General features: G+C 43.2%; 1 pseudogene; it reads right to left on the bottom strand.

Annotated features, from left to right (window-relative positions):
* Positions 1-269: 269 nt before the first annotated feature.
* Positions 270-15,526, bottom strand: part of LOC115101906 (synaptotagmin-6-like) — a 28,882-nt pseudogene continuing 13,625 nt past the window's right edge.

The raw sequence follows: 15,526 nt of genomic DNA on the forward strand, positions 1-15,526 counted from the left end.
AAGTAATAGGTCTGACTCCAGATCAGCGTTACTTTCACAAATAACTTTCACAAATAACTGACGATGCTGATCCAGGATCTGGTCTTAGGACTGGGAGCACTCTGTGGCTACACTTGAGGGAAAGTGAAGACTGAGAGAGAGACTCAGTGGGGTTATGTTTCTCCTTAGGCTCAGGCGGACAGAACAGACAGGAAGTAAGATCAGTAGGAGAGATAGAAGAGGCCCAAACCAAACCTGGGCCGTTCCGCTAGGGTCACATGTGGTTCTGTTCAGGGGCTAGCAGGACGCCTGGGGGAGGGGCAGGAGCCCTGGCTGTCAAAACTGGCCGTCCGCGTTTTCCACTGCAGTACACAGACAGACAGACAGACAGACAGACAGACAGACAGACAGACAGACAGACAGACAGACACGCACACACAGTTAGAACATAGATATTACACTGTTACAATATCTGACATTGATTTTATCCGACATGTGATCGTTGAAAAAAAGTATATTTTACTATATACAATATAGTACGTATAGTAAATATAGTCTACACATTATTCTTCACACACTGCAACGTGCTGTATGAACTAACCTCTTTCTCTGATTTCTTGGCCTCCAGTAGGGGGTGCCAGTGTGCAATGGGCTTGCGTGGGTACGCCAGCATCTCGTTCCAGTGGCCCTTGCCAAGCCCCTCAGCACTGCACCCCACACGGTTCACACCAATGATTTCATTGTGACCAACCCTGCAGGAGCCAGACAACACACACAACATCACACAACGACAACACAACATTACAGCTAATCCTGCTCTTCAGACACACTACATTACAAAATGCAGGGTTGATTCTATAGCTGAATTTGTATTACATGCAGCGGTGTAAATGGAAAAAAATATTCTGTGAACCCACCAACGTAAAATAGTGGAATTCACCTGAAATTAACTAATTTGGCATCTCCAATTCTTATTACATACATTTTGTTATCAGAGGATACAGTTGCAAGAAGTGAAAGGGAGAGGTGAGGTGATCATGTCGCGGTTGTAATTCATGTGAATAGAGCTGAGTCATCTAGGTGGTTAAAAGGGGACATTTCCATATCTCTTTGAGAGATTATGTCTGAAATGTAAATGCGATGAAGAAAGGGTTTTTTGCTCAACAACTACAAACGATAACGGCACCAACAAACTCCTCTCTGGATTGGCTCAGACCAATGGTGATGTTTGTTCTCCCTCATCATAATCCCTACACCCACAAAATATCGAAGGGACTGACTAGTACGCAAAACAAAGGACAACTTGATAACCACAGTAGACTCGGTGTGCCAGTTAGCAACACACACGTGTATTAATAAACCAGCACACCTGCACCCATTTAACCAGCCATGTTTGTTGATAAAGACGACCCTCAGAGCATCCCTTCAGCCAGCGAAGTGAATGTCCTGACTCCTGACCTTTTCTTTCTCTTTGTTGTCCAGAATAGACAACACACAGAGTGCTCTATTCGAGGAGGCGTATCGTGCAAACTGCACAGATACAGAATACTCCTCTGGGAGAAGCGTCTGAGTTAAATGTTTTGACAATGTTTCAGCAGACGTAAAACTGAGTTCAATCAAACATTGTCTCTCTTGACAGACTCCCACCAATGGAAAGTGTGCACGGCAGATTTGTATTGACAGTGAAGTTCGGAAGTTTACATACACTTAGGTTGGAGTCATTAAAACTCGTTTTTCAACCACACCACAAATTTCTTGTTAACAAACTATAGTTTTGGCAAGTTGGTTAGGACATCTACTTTGTGCATGACACAAGTCATTTTTCCAACAATTGTTTACAGATAGATTATTTCACTTATAATTCACTGTCTCACAATTCCAGTGGGTCAGAAGTTAACATAAATTCAAGAAAAAGATGTCATGGCGTTAGAAGCTTCTGATAGGCTAATTGACATCATTTGAGTCAATTGGAGGTGTACCTGTGGATGTATTTCAAGGCCTACCTTCAAACTCAGTGCCTCTTGCTTGATATCATGGGAAAATAAATAGAAATCAGCCAAGACCTCAGAAAAATAATTGTAGACCTCCACAAGTCTGGTTCATCCTTGGGAGCAATTTCCAAATGCCTGAAGGTACCACATTCATCTGTACAAACAATAGTACGCAAGTATAAACACCATGGGACCACGCAGCTGTCATACCGCTCAGGAAGGAGACGTGTTTTGTCTCCTGGAAATGAACGTACTTTGGTGCGAAAAGTGCAAATCAATCCCAGAACAACAGCAAAGGACCTTGTGAAGATGCTGGAGGAAACAGGTACAAAAGTATCTATAGCCACAGTAAAATGAGTCCTATATCGACATAACCCGAAAGGCCGCTCAGCAAGGAAGAAACCACTGCTCCAAAACCGCCATAAAAAGTCAGACTATGGTTTGCAACTGGACATGTGGACAAAGATCATACTTTTTGGAGAAATGTCCTCTAGTCTGATGAAATAAAAATAGAACTGTTTGGCCATAATGACCATCGTTATGTTTGGAGGAAAAAGGGGGAGACTTGCAAGACGAAGAACACCATCCCAATCGTGATACACAGGGGTGGCAGCATCATGTTGTGGGGATGCTTTGCTGCAGGAGGGACTGGTGCACTTCAAAAAAATAGATGGCATCATGAAGTAGGAAAATTATGTGGATATATTGAAGCAACATCTCAAGACATCAGTCAGAAAGTTAAAGCTTGGTCGCAAATGTCTCTTCCAAATGGACAATGACCACAAGCATACTTCCAAAGTTGTGGCAAAATGGCTTAAGGACAACAAGTGGCCATCACAAAGCCCTGACTTCAATCCTATAGAAAATGTGTGGGCAGAACTGAAAAAGCGTGCACAAGCAAGGAGGCCTACAAAACCTGACACAGTTACACCAGCTCTGTCAGGAGGAATGGGCCAAAATTCACCCAACGTATTGTGGGAAGCTTGTGGAAGGCTACCCCAAAACATTTGACCCAAGTTACAATTTAAAGGCAATGCTACCAAATACTAATTGAGTGTATGTAAACTTCTGACCCACTGGGAATGTGATGAAAGACATAAAAGCTGAAATAAATCATTCTCTCTACTATTATTCTGACATTTCACATTCTTAAAATAAAGTGGTGATCCTAACTGACAGGGAATTCTTACTAAGATTAAATGTCAGGATTTGTGAAAAACGGAGTTTAAATGTAGTTGGCTAAGGTGTATGTAAAACTTCCGACTTACCAATATATTACCAATATATATTTTTGAAACAGTACGTACAAGTCATAGTCCATGACTGAGATGTGCAGGCTGACGTGGTCCATGCTGTCTGGGGGGATGTCGAAGATGATGGCCTCGTTGTACGTGGGGTTCAGAGTGTTCTTCTTGATGGTTGTCTTCTTCTTTTTCAAACGCCTCCCGTCACAGACGAGAGACACTTTGACGTAGGGATCTGCCAATGAGAGAAAGGAAAGGTATGAGGTGCTTATAACGAATCTAAATTCTATATTCTATAGCTACATTATCTTGAGATTAATCCTCAAATCAAATTTCCTGCAAACAGTCTGTCACGAGAGACATGCTGAGAGAATGAGATGAGTTTGTCTTTCAATGCTTGAATGTTAGTCTCTGTTGGTGTGATTTTTCGATAGAGATAGTGTAGATCTACCTCTATAACACTTGACATGCAGGCATTGTCTCAGCATTTGAGAATCGAATGCTATTCTAATTACTGTAGGCCTACAGTGACCTCACCTTAACTCAAACACATCAGTTTTGATACAGCAGCTGCGGCGATCAATTTCATTTCCCATATGTATTTCCCATGTGTATTCCCACTCCTGCTCTACTTAAACCTAAATATAGCAATAACATCCTTGAAAATGTCTGGAATAATTCGCTGTACATTAAATATTGATGAGTCAACACCTCAAGTGTTGAAAGCGGAGGAAGTGAAGGCATTCGACAGAGTGCTTTAACGGGATAAAGTGAAACATTATTGTGGTGAATACTGATTTCAATCTTCATCTGTCAGCTCCTATGATACATTATGCCAGTATAATAGTCAGATGTAAGCTGCCCTCGATTCATAAACAAAATACAAGGAGGGCTTGCTTTGCAACCAAATATGCTTCAGGGTACCGTTGATTAGCCATGGTTTACTGCACACAGACCCAGTTCAATTCAGCAACAACTGGGAGACATGTAAATCCTCTGAGGAGGGATGTATAACTTGTCAAATGTAAATAAAGATGAGAGGTAAATAATAACATGTCTTATTTTGGGTTGAATGAATTACAACCCGATTCATGACATTTAACTCACAGTGAATGTCACTTTCATTTCGAAGCAAACATATTTCCTGCAATGGTATCTGGGTATTGATAACATAAATGGAATATGGAACAGCAGACTTTTAGGCTGTGTCTCAAATGGCACCTCATTCCCTACATCGTGCACTACTTTTGCCCAGAGCCCTATACAGCATATAGAGAATAGGCTGCCATTTGGGATGCAAACTTACATAACAATGAACACCGCCTGAAACCTCATAGAAATAACCTGCTGGAGATGACATCTTCATATTGCCACTGATGAATATGAATAGATTCCCACAGAACTAGAAGCAGTAGAGAGGACTTCCCTTAGTTTGCTGTTTTTATTTGACATTGTATGTGACTGTATTTATAATTTCGTATGTAACAGTCAGGGTAGGGTGTATTTCTACTTTGAGTCATTACCACAAACAATGAGTCACACATATGCACGTAGACATGGACACACACACACACACACACACACACACACACACACACACACACACACACACACACACACACACACACACACACACACACACAGACACACACACACACACACACACACCTACCTGAGTATCCCGTGATATCCATGGCCTTGAGGTTCCTGCACTTGATGACCGTGAGAGTGAGTCGTCCAGCAGTGGGCAGGTAGCATAGTGAGAACATGATCTCTCCCAGGTCCACACTCTCCTGTGGGAACAAAAAATGAAAGTTACACACACACACACAGCACTGGAAGGATTCCTTCAGGCCCTACTGACGCAAGGGCAAAAACACTAGGATGGAAATGGATTGTAAAGCCAAAGTCATTACAATATCCCTCAAGAGCTGTATTTGTGTGAAGCCTGCCATCGCACACAGAACTGACTATCAGGCTCACGCTCAAGAAGTTATAATGAAAAATCTGCAGGACAGTGACAAATGGGCACTCTATGGCCCTTTTGTGGAATTACACATCTAAAGACATACAACATAGAAAGTTATAGTGGGTTACAGGAAACGAAGCTAAGGAACTATGTGGAGACTGCAGTAATGTTCTCAAATCAGTTAGTTTAAGCATTGCCCCTTTGCCCTCTCTGTCTGAAGGCAATATGACCTGTTATTAATGCCTCCTCTCAGTAAAAAAGTATTACTTTTCAGGGTATTAGTGCAGCGTTGTAGCCAAAGGGCAAGGATTAAAGCGGGGGTTGGGTGTGGGGCGAAGGCATGGGCTGCAAGTGTCAATGTTATTTGGGAAAATGCAAAAATCTGGGTTTGAGCCAGGATTCGTGTTCAAATGTAAAATATAGCTCAGGTCAGATCGTTTTTTTGAGTTCTGAAGCAATACAACCACACCCGTTCAATTCCTCTGAGTTTCTAGTCAGCCACTGTCATTTAGTACTATGTCACCACAGGATGAAGCAGTGGAAACAGAAAGGCCTACCGACTCATTTCTATTATGTATTACAGATATTGATTAATCTCCCTCTAACCGGTCAATGATTAGTAAGCAAACCCTCCCGAAATAGTTTGTATGGATCAAACATGCTCTAAGACAGTGCCTGATGTCAAAAATGATTTCGCTCCGTCCTTCTCCCAGCCCGCCCCCTCTAGACTCTTTATCTTCCTAATGCCTGTGGGTTGGTATTATCGATGCATTCCCATGATCTATTAACTATTAACAGAGTAAAGCTGCCGGCTGATACTCTTCTCCACACAAACCCCCCCCTGACCAGCGTTTGGGGTTCTCAGCTCTATTCTCAGCTCTATTCTCAGTTCTAAACACGTACATTTGTAAACAGTCCTTTCGTCCATCCCAAGGCTCAGGCTCATGTTACAGGTACATGCTCTTAAACCCCCATATTGTTTAATCTACTGCGTCCTTAATGAAACAATTCATGAGACATTTCGAACCCCCTTGTCTACATACTGCGTACTTAACTTTGCAATTGCCTACAAGATGGTGAGCTAGGGAGTTTTGGCAGTGAGTCATTTCCTTGTTCAATAAAATGTGTGTGCTGAGCAACGAGGCAACTGCTTTCTGCCACTTTAGCAATAACTACTAGATTATTGAGCGGTGCCTCCAAAGGCAGCTGAAGTTCAACAATACGGGCCACAGATAATTCTCTGGCTGAAGTGCCTTCCAGTGAAGAGAAGCATCGAATAGATTCCCAACCGATGCCAACAACATAGTGCACTGCTGCACTTAGCACAACAAGACATCCTCATGACACCATCAAAAAAGGATTAGTGTAAAAATGAATGACCACTTTTAGTATGTCGTTGGAAGGATCACATTTTTTTGTTGTTGCCCAGACAGTTTCACGACCTTTGCGATGATTACAAGTACTTTTTTTCTGGGGGGCATAATGATTTGAATGAGGTTATTATTCTAACTGGTTACACGTGAACAATGTTAACTCTCGGCTGGTCCCAGATCTGTTTGTGCTCTCTTGCCACCTCCTATGCCAAACAATGGCCATAGGAGTTGGCAAGACAGCACAAACAGATCTGGGACCAGACTATGTCAACTCTGCTTTAAGTGAGAGACAAACAGACATATGTTCTTACAGTTGTGGTGTACTGAATGTCCCTCCAAATGTCCGTCTCCCTGGAGAGGTCTGACGTCTCAACGAGGTTATCCACCACCACCTCCCCGATCATATCATGTCTGGAGAACCTGTCAAAGTCAAACACGCTCATGTGGAGCTTCCTAACAGCCAGCTCATCATAAGGCACGGGGAACTGGAAGGACTCGTCGAACGTGGGGTTGAGCGTCTTCCGGTGGACGCGCGTCTGGAACTTCTTGCGATCAGGGAGAAGATAGATTTTGACGTATGGTCGGAGCTGCCGCACAGATCCTTGGCGGGCAGGTTGAAGGCTTTGAGGATGTTGACCAGGAGGGCCTCATTTTCATAATCGTACTTCAGTGAGAAGTTGATCTTCCCACAGTTCTTGGCGTTGCTGTTCTTGGCGGACTCGTCAGTGTCCAGGGTCTTCTGTCTGTAGAGCTCGGGTTTGATGCGTCCGATGCTGGTGGGCTGCTCGTCCTCGTCAAAATAGTCATTGCCAAGGTCCAGGCTGATGGACTGCATCTGTCTGGGCAGGTGCCTTTTGAACGAGCTGTGTCTGCAGAGACAGAGGAGACGGAGGAGAGAGAGGGGGGAAAAATACCAGAACCTTATAAAACCATGCAATCGGCAGTAGCAAAGGGCAGTGTATACAAAAGCAGAGACAGTGGAGAGAGAGGGGGAAATATAAACAGCTTCATTATGGTGCCTGGAGGAGTCAGTGTTTGAAGAATTGTGCTTGATTGCCCAGCAGGTGATTTCAATTCCAAGTGATTTTTGAATCTTAATAGTGTTTCTGCAACCTAGAACCGTATGGTCCTCGATGCAATTTATTTTACTCAGTAGTACAAATGGTCCTCATCTTCGGGTCTGTTATTCAATACGGGTATGGGGTCTTACAAGACAACAGCACATAGAGATTATGTTATCAGACCCCCTGTTGGAGTTGTGGCTATGTGAAATAATAGCTGTGGGATTGTTTTTGCTGGTGTTTCCCCCCACGCTAAACTGTATTCCATTACTTCTCATGAAGTGATCTGGAGATTATAATTACCATATTTTAAATTAACAGCACCAAATGGCTCACAGGCAGAAAGTATATGGGCTTGGGAGGACCAAAACAAAATGAAACTTAATTGCCTTTTTGCACTGTGATAATCATGCAGAAACTTTATTTTTAAACGGCTGCGGAATAACAAATTGGATTCGGATAAAAAATGAATGACCAACTTCCTTAGTGCAGTTATTAGGAGATTCGTGAGGTCCCTATGAGGATTCTTTATAACTGACGATTGATGTTTCTGCTGACTACCAGACCCATTCAGTTTTCTGTATGTATTTGTGTGTCTATGTTAGTGTGTGCATGTGTGTGTGTGTGTGTGTGCGCGTGTATGTGCGTGTGTGTGCGTGTGTGCGTGTGTGCGTGTGTGTGTGTGCGTGTGTGTGTGTGTGTGTGTGTGTGTGTGTGTGTGTGCGTGTGTGTGTGTGTGTGTGTGTGTGCGGCTGTGGAATACTCAAGTGGATTCAGGTAGATTAAAAGTGCATTTTCTATCTTTGTTGCCATTATGTGAATATTTGGCCTGTACTGTCTGGTTCCTATGAGGGTTGCCAATTCCTGGGATTCTTTAGAACTGACTATTGTTATTTCTGCTAACTAACTGAGCCTTTTAGTTTTCTGACCACGCCTCTGTGTGTGCGTATGTTTGTGTGTTTATGTATTCATGTCGATGGCGCGAGTGTGTGCTAACCTGGAGGAGGAAGCAGGCTCAGTGGCCTGCCGCTGCATGCGTTGAGTACGCCTCATAAAGTGTTCCCTCATTGACAGCTGCACCTCCGCTGGGATATCAGGTGACGTGTGGCTTATCTTCACAGCAGCCTCCAGGAAACCCACGGAACCCATCGGGTCCTTCACTTTCTCCGTTGCCATGGTGACCGGTGACTTCTGCTGGTTGGGGCTTGGGAGGAACTGGTGCTGGGGCTGAGGAGGGTAGATGTGGAGGTGGAAGGGGGGGCAGTCGTCTGGGGGACCGCAGGCCGGGGTCAGGGCTGCAGAGCTGGAGGAAAGGGCTGCTGCCGCCTTGTTCTGCCAGTAAGGCACCCAGCACAGCTTCCAGGAGGCGAAGGCACAAAGAGTCAACAGGACCAAGCCGCACACCACAAACACGCTGAGTAGGAGGCCAAACGTGACATCTGGAGCAGATCCGCAGGGACCAAACGCAGGATCACACAATATGGACAAACAGATGGTGGAGACAGTGAGAAGAAAATCAGAATCAATTAGATTGAAACACAAAATATGGAACAGTAGATCAGTATGGCACAGCGGGTGCAGCATCACATTAACACCGTACATTGGTATTGCTGTATCAGTGGCAATGAAATACTGGCGGTAGGTCAGCCAAATGTTTACTATCCAACCTGTTTTCGGAAGATTGATGATCATATTATACATTTGTCTTCATTGCTGTATGGATGTGTGTGATAAATACATAAAATCTCATCCTTAGAAATGGACTCTGCATGAGGGGATAAAATGCCACTGTTTCACCCCAGCTTCCTTTGTTACTGTTTCTGTTTCGTGAACGAAACAGAGGAGAGGTGCGTCGAGCAGTGTGGTCCACAGAAATTGCTGTACATATTGTGTTGTTCTATCACGTGTGCAATGATGCCCGTGGGGGGAAAAACAGTGTTGGTTGTTTGCAGTAACTTCTTTGTTGTTGTAATATCCCAAACGAATGTGGCAGTTCCCCCATTAAGGATTACAGCTTTAAAGCAGTAAAAAGATAACACACACACACACACACGCACGCACGCACGCACGCACGCACACACACACACACACACACACACACACACACACACACACACACACACACAGTTGTTATCGCAGTAGCACACACTTTGTTAGACTTGCAACTGAGTTAAAAAAAAGTAATTACAGTTAACTCTGATAAATCATAAATAGGCACTTCATCTATTTCAATAGCAACAAAGACTCTTGGGATAACTGCCGCAGAGATAGTTGCATCAATGAATGGGGTGTGTTTCTAGCCTATCTGTACGCGTGTGGGTGTTAAGACGAGACGGGGGTGGGGTGGGCTTGGAACAACCCAAGTCATTTATTTTTCAATATTATGAATATGCTTTCTGGAAGAACAAATGGGATCCAAAGACCTGGAGAGCCAACGAAAATGCTGACAGGCAGCACCAAGCAAACATGAATATGAATTGAGAAGGCATAGAGAAAACATCACACTGTTGGCTTGGCTTCACCCAGTGTTATACAGTGAATATATTCTTGATGCAATGTAATTATTTTTCTCCACCTGATACTTGCCAACGTTTCCATACTTCCACAGTGGAAAATTGACTTTTATTTCTTCGGTTTGCTGCAGCATTCGTTCTTTGCTGCTGCAGTCTTGATTACTCTGATTTGTCTGCAATAATTCACACTGAACAGTCCCTGAGCATCTTGGGGCTTTCTAAGTGTATTCTGACTCCAATCTCAACATAATTCCCAACTGTTAGATAGATAAGACGACCTGCTCCGAGGCAGATTCAATTAGTTCCTTTTATAAAATTCAGCTGGCTCAACTGTTTCTCAGTTTAATGGACAAATATGAGCATATGTTAAACAATATTACTGCAGGATATTTGTTTGTTCAACAGTTACATTATAGCCTATGACATAATATTTAAAGAGGAAGATTTGCAAGTGGTTCAAATGAAACATGGATGCAATATCAGCATGGATTCTTCTTTTTCTACATTTGATCCTTTCAGAATCCTTTCACACTTTACCTGATCTTGTATTATTATTATTAGATATCTTCATGCATGCTTTACGGTTTCGAGTGCACTTATAAATTTCAAATGTCCACAGATAAAAACGGTTAATTTTTACTCAGACGAAAACTCTCATGTTCAGAAACCATCCATCAAATCATTTTTTAAATTGAGTGTCCAGTACGGAGCGCTTTAGGCTTATCCAAGATGGAGACTAGATTTCCAAGACTGGGGGATTTGTGCCTCTGCTCCTAGGGGATTTCAACATTATCCCCAGCCATGACTTCTCCTTGTCAACTACCATTCCTCACAGCTCTGCACAAAGGACAGTGTTGACCAACCTATCACTGGCACATTTTTCAGTTGCTGTGATGAAAAATGAGAAGATACAGTAGATTGATGGTTTATGTTGACTATCTGAAGGGAGCATAGACTGGATATTTTATGTCGCTGAAATGGTCTACGATGGCTGAGAAGAATTTTCCCAAGATATGTAACCACCGATAACATTAAATACATTACCAATTGGTTGATAAAGGGATACCTCAGTCTTCCAGTCATTGCGCTAACACTTGTTAGTATCCGATTAATTATCCTAAGCACATATTTATTTCCCAATATGACAGCATAACCGGACATTGAATCATTGGAACAAGGAGCCAAATACTGCCTGCACTGACAGTCTGTCTTCCGCACATTAGATCGTTGACATACAGTTATCAGAGCTCTATTTGCTCTACATATAGTGGTGTCCACACTAGAGACAGTGATGTATGCCCACAGCTTTAGGGGCAGTGAAGTTCTATTTTCTCTCTGTGTGATGTAATGTACACACTAGACAGTGCTGCAGCTGTAGATACTGGGCAGCGAGGCCAAGGCCCACTGGGGGCTGATCATGGTGCAGTCTTTTGTGTTCCTTCCCAGACAGACAGACAGACAGACAGACAGACAGACAGGTGGTGACAGACAGACAGACAGACAGACAGACAGACAGACAGACAGACAGACAGACAGACAGACAGACAGACAGACAGACAGACAGACAGACAGGTGGTGACAGACAGACAGACAGACAGACAGACAGACAGACAGACAGACAGACAGACAGACAGACAGACTGGTGGTGACAGACAGACAGACTGGTGGTGACAGACAGACAGACAGACAGACAGACAGACAGACAGACAGACAGACAGACAGACAGACAGACAGACAGACAGACTGGTGGTGACAGACAGACAGACAGACAGGTGGTGACAGACAGACAGACAGACAGACAGACAGGTGGTGACAGACAGACAGACAGACTGGTGGTGACAGACAGACAGACAGACTGGTGGTGACAGACAGACAGACAGACAGACTGGTGGTGACAGACAGACAGACTGGTGGTGACAGACAGACAGACAGACAGACAGACAGACAGACAGACAGACAGACAGACAGACTGGTGGTGACAGACAGACAGACAGACAGGTGGTGACAGACAGACAGACAGACAGACAGGTGGTGACAGACAGACAGACAGACTGGTGGTGACAGACAGACAGACAGACAGACAGACAGACAGACAGACAGACAGACAGACAGACAGACAGACAGACAGACAGACAGATAGACAGATAGATAGATAGATAGATAGATAGATAGATAGATAGATAGATAGATAGATAGACAGCGTGGGAACGGACTGACCCCAGGATTTAAAACACTATTGATGATCACATCCTCCCAAGACAGATCAGCTTTACAATCAACCAACAGGAATTGTTCAGGACGCCTTCTCATGACAGAACCAGTCAGCTTAGGCTACTCAATCGATACTCTCAGAGGTTGACACGACTGTGTGAAGATCTCCTTCAGGTGTTGATTTAGAAAGGTGAGGAAGAAAATATTGAGGTATGATGCAGTGATAGATGATTGACTACTGCTATTTGAATAGCACAGACATAGCATCTGTGCTTTATCTCTAAGCCAGCTGGAGTACTCCCAATGGTTTAAACATCAATATGGTGTCTTGCATTATTGGCTCTCCCTGGGCCAATATTTTTTTGATTCATTACATTACACCATGATGTAAATGAGAAAGGTCCAACCACAGTAAATACTAACGACAGCTAGTGCAGCAGTGGTACATGTACAGTGCCTTGCAAAAGTGTTCATCCCCTTGGTGTTTTTCCTATTTTGTTGCATTACAACCTGTAATTTAAATGGATTTTTATTTGGATTTCATGTAATGGACATACACAAAATAGTCCAAATTAGTAAAGTGAAAAAAAAAAAAAAAGTTGTTCAAAAATGTAAAAACATTTAAAAAAAAAGGAAAATTGGTGCGTGCATATGTATTCACCCCTTTGCTATGAAGTCCCTAAATAAGATCTGGTGCAACCAATTAACTTCAGAAGACACATAATTAGTTAAATAAAGTCCATCTGTGTTCAATCTAAGTGTCACATGATCTGTCACATGATCTCAGTATATATACACCTGTTCTGAAAGGCCCCAGAGTCTGCAACACCACTAAGCAAGGGGCACCACCAAGCAAGCAAAACCATGAAGACCAAGGAGCTCTCCTTGGTCATGGAGAAGTACAGATCAGGGTTGGGTTCTAAAAATATATCAGAAACTTTGAACATCCCACAGAGCACCATTAAATCCATTATAAAAAAAATGAAAAATATGTCACCACAACAAACCTGCCAAGACAGGGCCACCCGCCAACACTCACAGACCAGGCAAGGAGCGCATTAGTCAGAGAGGCAACAAAGAGACCAAAGATAACCCTGAAAGAGCCGCAAAGCTCCACATCGGAGATTGGAGTATCTGTCCATAGGACCACTTCAAGCCGTACACTCCACAGAGCTGGGCTTTACGGAAGAGTGGTCAGAAAAAAGCCATTGCTTAAAGAACAAAATGAGCAAACACGTTTGGTGTTCGCCAAAAGGCATGTGGGAGACTCCCCAAACATATGGAAAAAGGTACTCTGGTCAGATGAGACTAAAATTGAGCTTTTTGGCCATCAAGGAAAAAGCTGTCTGGCTCAAACCCAACACTTCATCACCCCGAGAACACCATCCCCACAGTGAAGCATGGTGGTGGCAGCATCATGCTGTGGGGATGTGTTTCATCGGCAGGGACTGGGAAACTGATCAGAATTGAAGGAATGATGGATGGCGCTAAAGGGAAATTCTTGAAGGAAACCTGTTTCAGTCTTCCAGAGATTTGAGACTGGGACAGAGGTTCACCTTCCAGCGGGACAATGACCCTAAGCATACTGCTAAATCAACACTTGAGTGATTTAAGGGGAAACATTTAAATGTCTTGGAATGGCCTAGTCAAAGCCCAGTCCTCAATCCAATTGAGAATCTGTGGTATGACTTAAAGATTGCGGTACACCAGCAGAACCCATCCAACTTGAAGGAGCTGGAGCAGTTTTTCTGTGAAGAATGGGCAAAAATCCTAGTGGCTAGATGTGCCAAGCTTGTAGAGACATACCCCAAGAGACTTGCAGCTGTAATTGCTGCAAAAGGTGTCTCTACAAAGTATTGACTTTGGGAGGGGTGATTAGTTATGCATGCTTAAGTTTTCAGATTTGTTTGTCTTATTTCTTGTTTGTTTCATAAGAAAATAATAAATCAAATGATACAAATCCCCCCAAAAATCTATTTTAATTCCAGGTTGTAAGCCAACAAAATTGGAAAAATGTGAAGGGGGGGGTGAATAATTTCGCAAGCCACTGTAGCTGTGATTCAACCCTTATATTTCCACAACATCAATCCATGTGTTTGAGCCTACAAAGGCCTTGTATCAAAAGACCACGTGACAGAATGTGTCATGTTTCTGGACTTATAATTGAAAAAAAGGATTCATCATTGAAATGTATTTATATTGTTTTGTCTTAAAAGCTCAGAAGCTCCAACATACATTTATATCAACATCACGCTCAACGCTGGCGCCAGTAGACCCGGTAAAAAAGCTCTACTGTAAAGTAGCCTATTTAAATATAAGGATAATGGAAGATAAAAAGGGCTGACTGAGACCTCAGCCAATATAAAGTGCTACCAAGCTAGGCCTTGTCTGGAGCATATGCAGCCTTTCAGAATAGCCCACTAATTTAATTAAGCATTGTTTTGAAGCAGAGTCAAAGAGAAAAACGGAAGCCCTGGGGTTTTTCACCTCAAGTGCCTTCAAAATATAACCTGGTTTCCATAGAAACCTAGTCATTAGACAGATGTATGCACTCTCTCTCCTGACTGTTATGAATCGACTCAGCTCTCCAGCAAAAACAAGACTGTCCAGTCCATCTTTGCAAAGACCTAACGACACGATGCGAGAGATACCAAATACATTAGTAATGATGCATTCGAATTTGTATTACACATGTTGCAGTCCACAATGCAACAAGGAGAGTGTTTAATGATACGCCAAAAGGTCGACCTTTTGGATTGAAATCTTTCAAGATCCTTAAGTATCCGTGGTGATCAAATGAATAAAAAATCTTTGGCGTGTATTGCTTCGCTCATTTCCTGGAAAGGGACATCTCTGAGGGAGGTGGGAGCAGGGGTGCTATCCTTGCCTTGTGCCCCTCAATTACAACTCAAGGCTCTCCCTCCAACAACACATTGCCATGACAGCTGATATTTCCCTGCGAAGGAGAGGGGAGCCACAGCAATGGAGAGTGGCTCAGAGTCACGCTGCTATCAAAGACAGGAGCATTCAGTTGTGCTATAATATCACATCTCCTAGACATGCCACTAAACACAGACTAGTGATGCACTGGTTGACTCATAGCCCGTCATGAAATATTGCGTGGATGAAGGATGGGTGGGTGGCGGGTTGAATAAAGGGGAAAAACAATACCTTAACAAATTCAT

This window comes from Oncorhynchus nerka, linkage group LG20 (assembly GCF_034236695.1).
Source record: "Oncorhynchus nerka isolate Pitt River linkage group LG20, Oner_Uvic_2.0, whole genome shotgun sequence".
Taxonomy (NCBI): Eukaryota; Metazoa; Chordata; class Actinopteri; order Salmoniformes; family Salmonidae; genus Oncorhynchus; species Oncorhynchus nerka.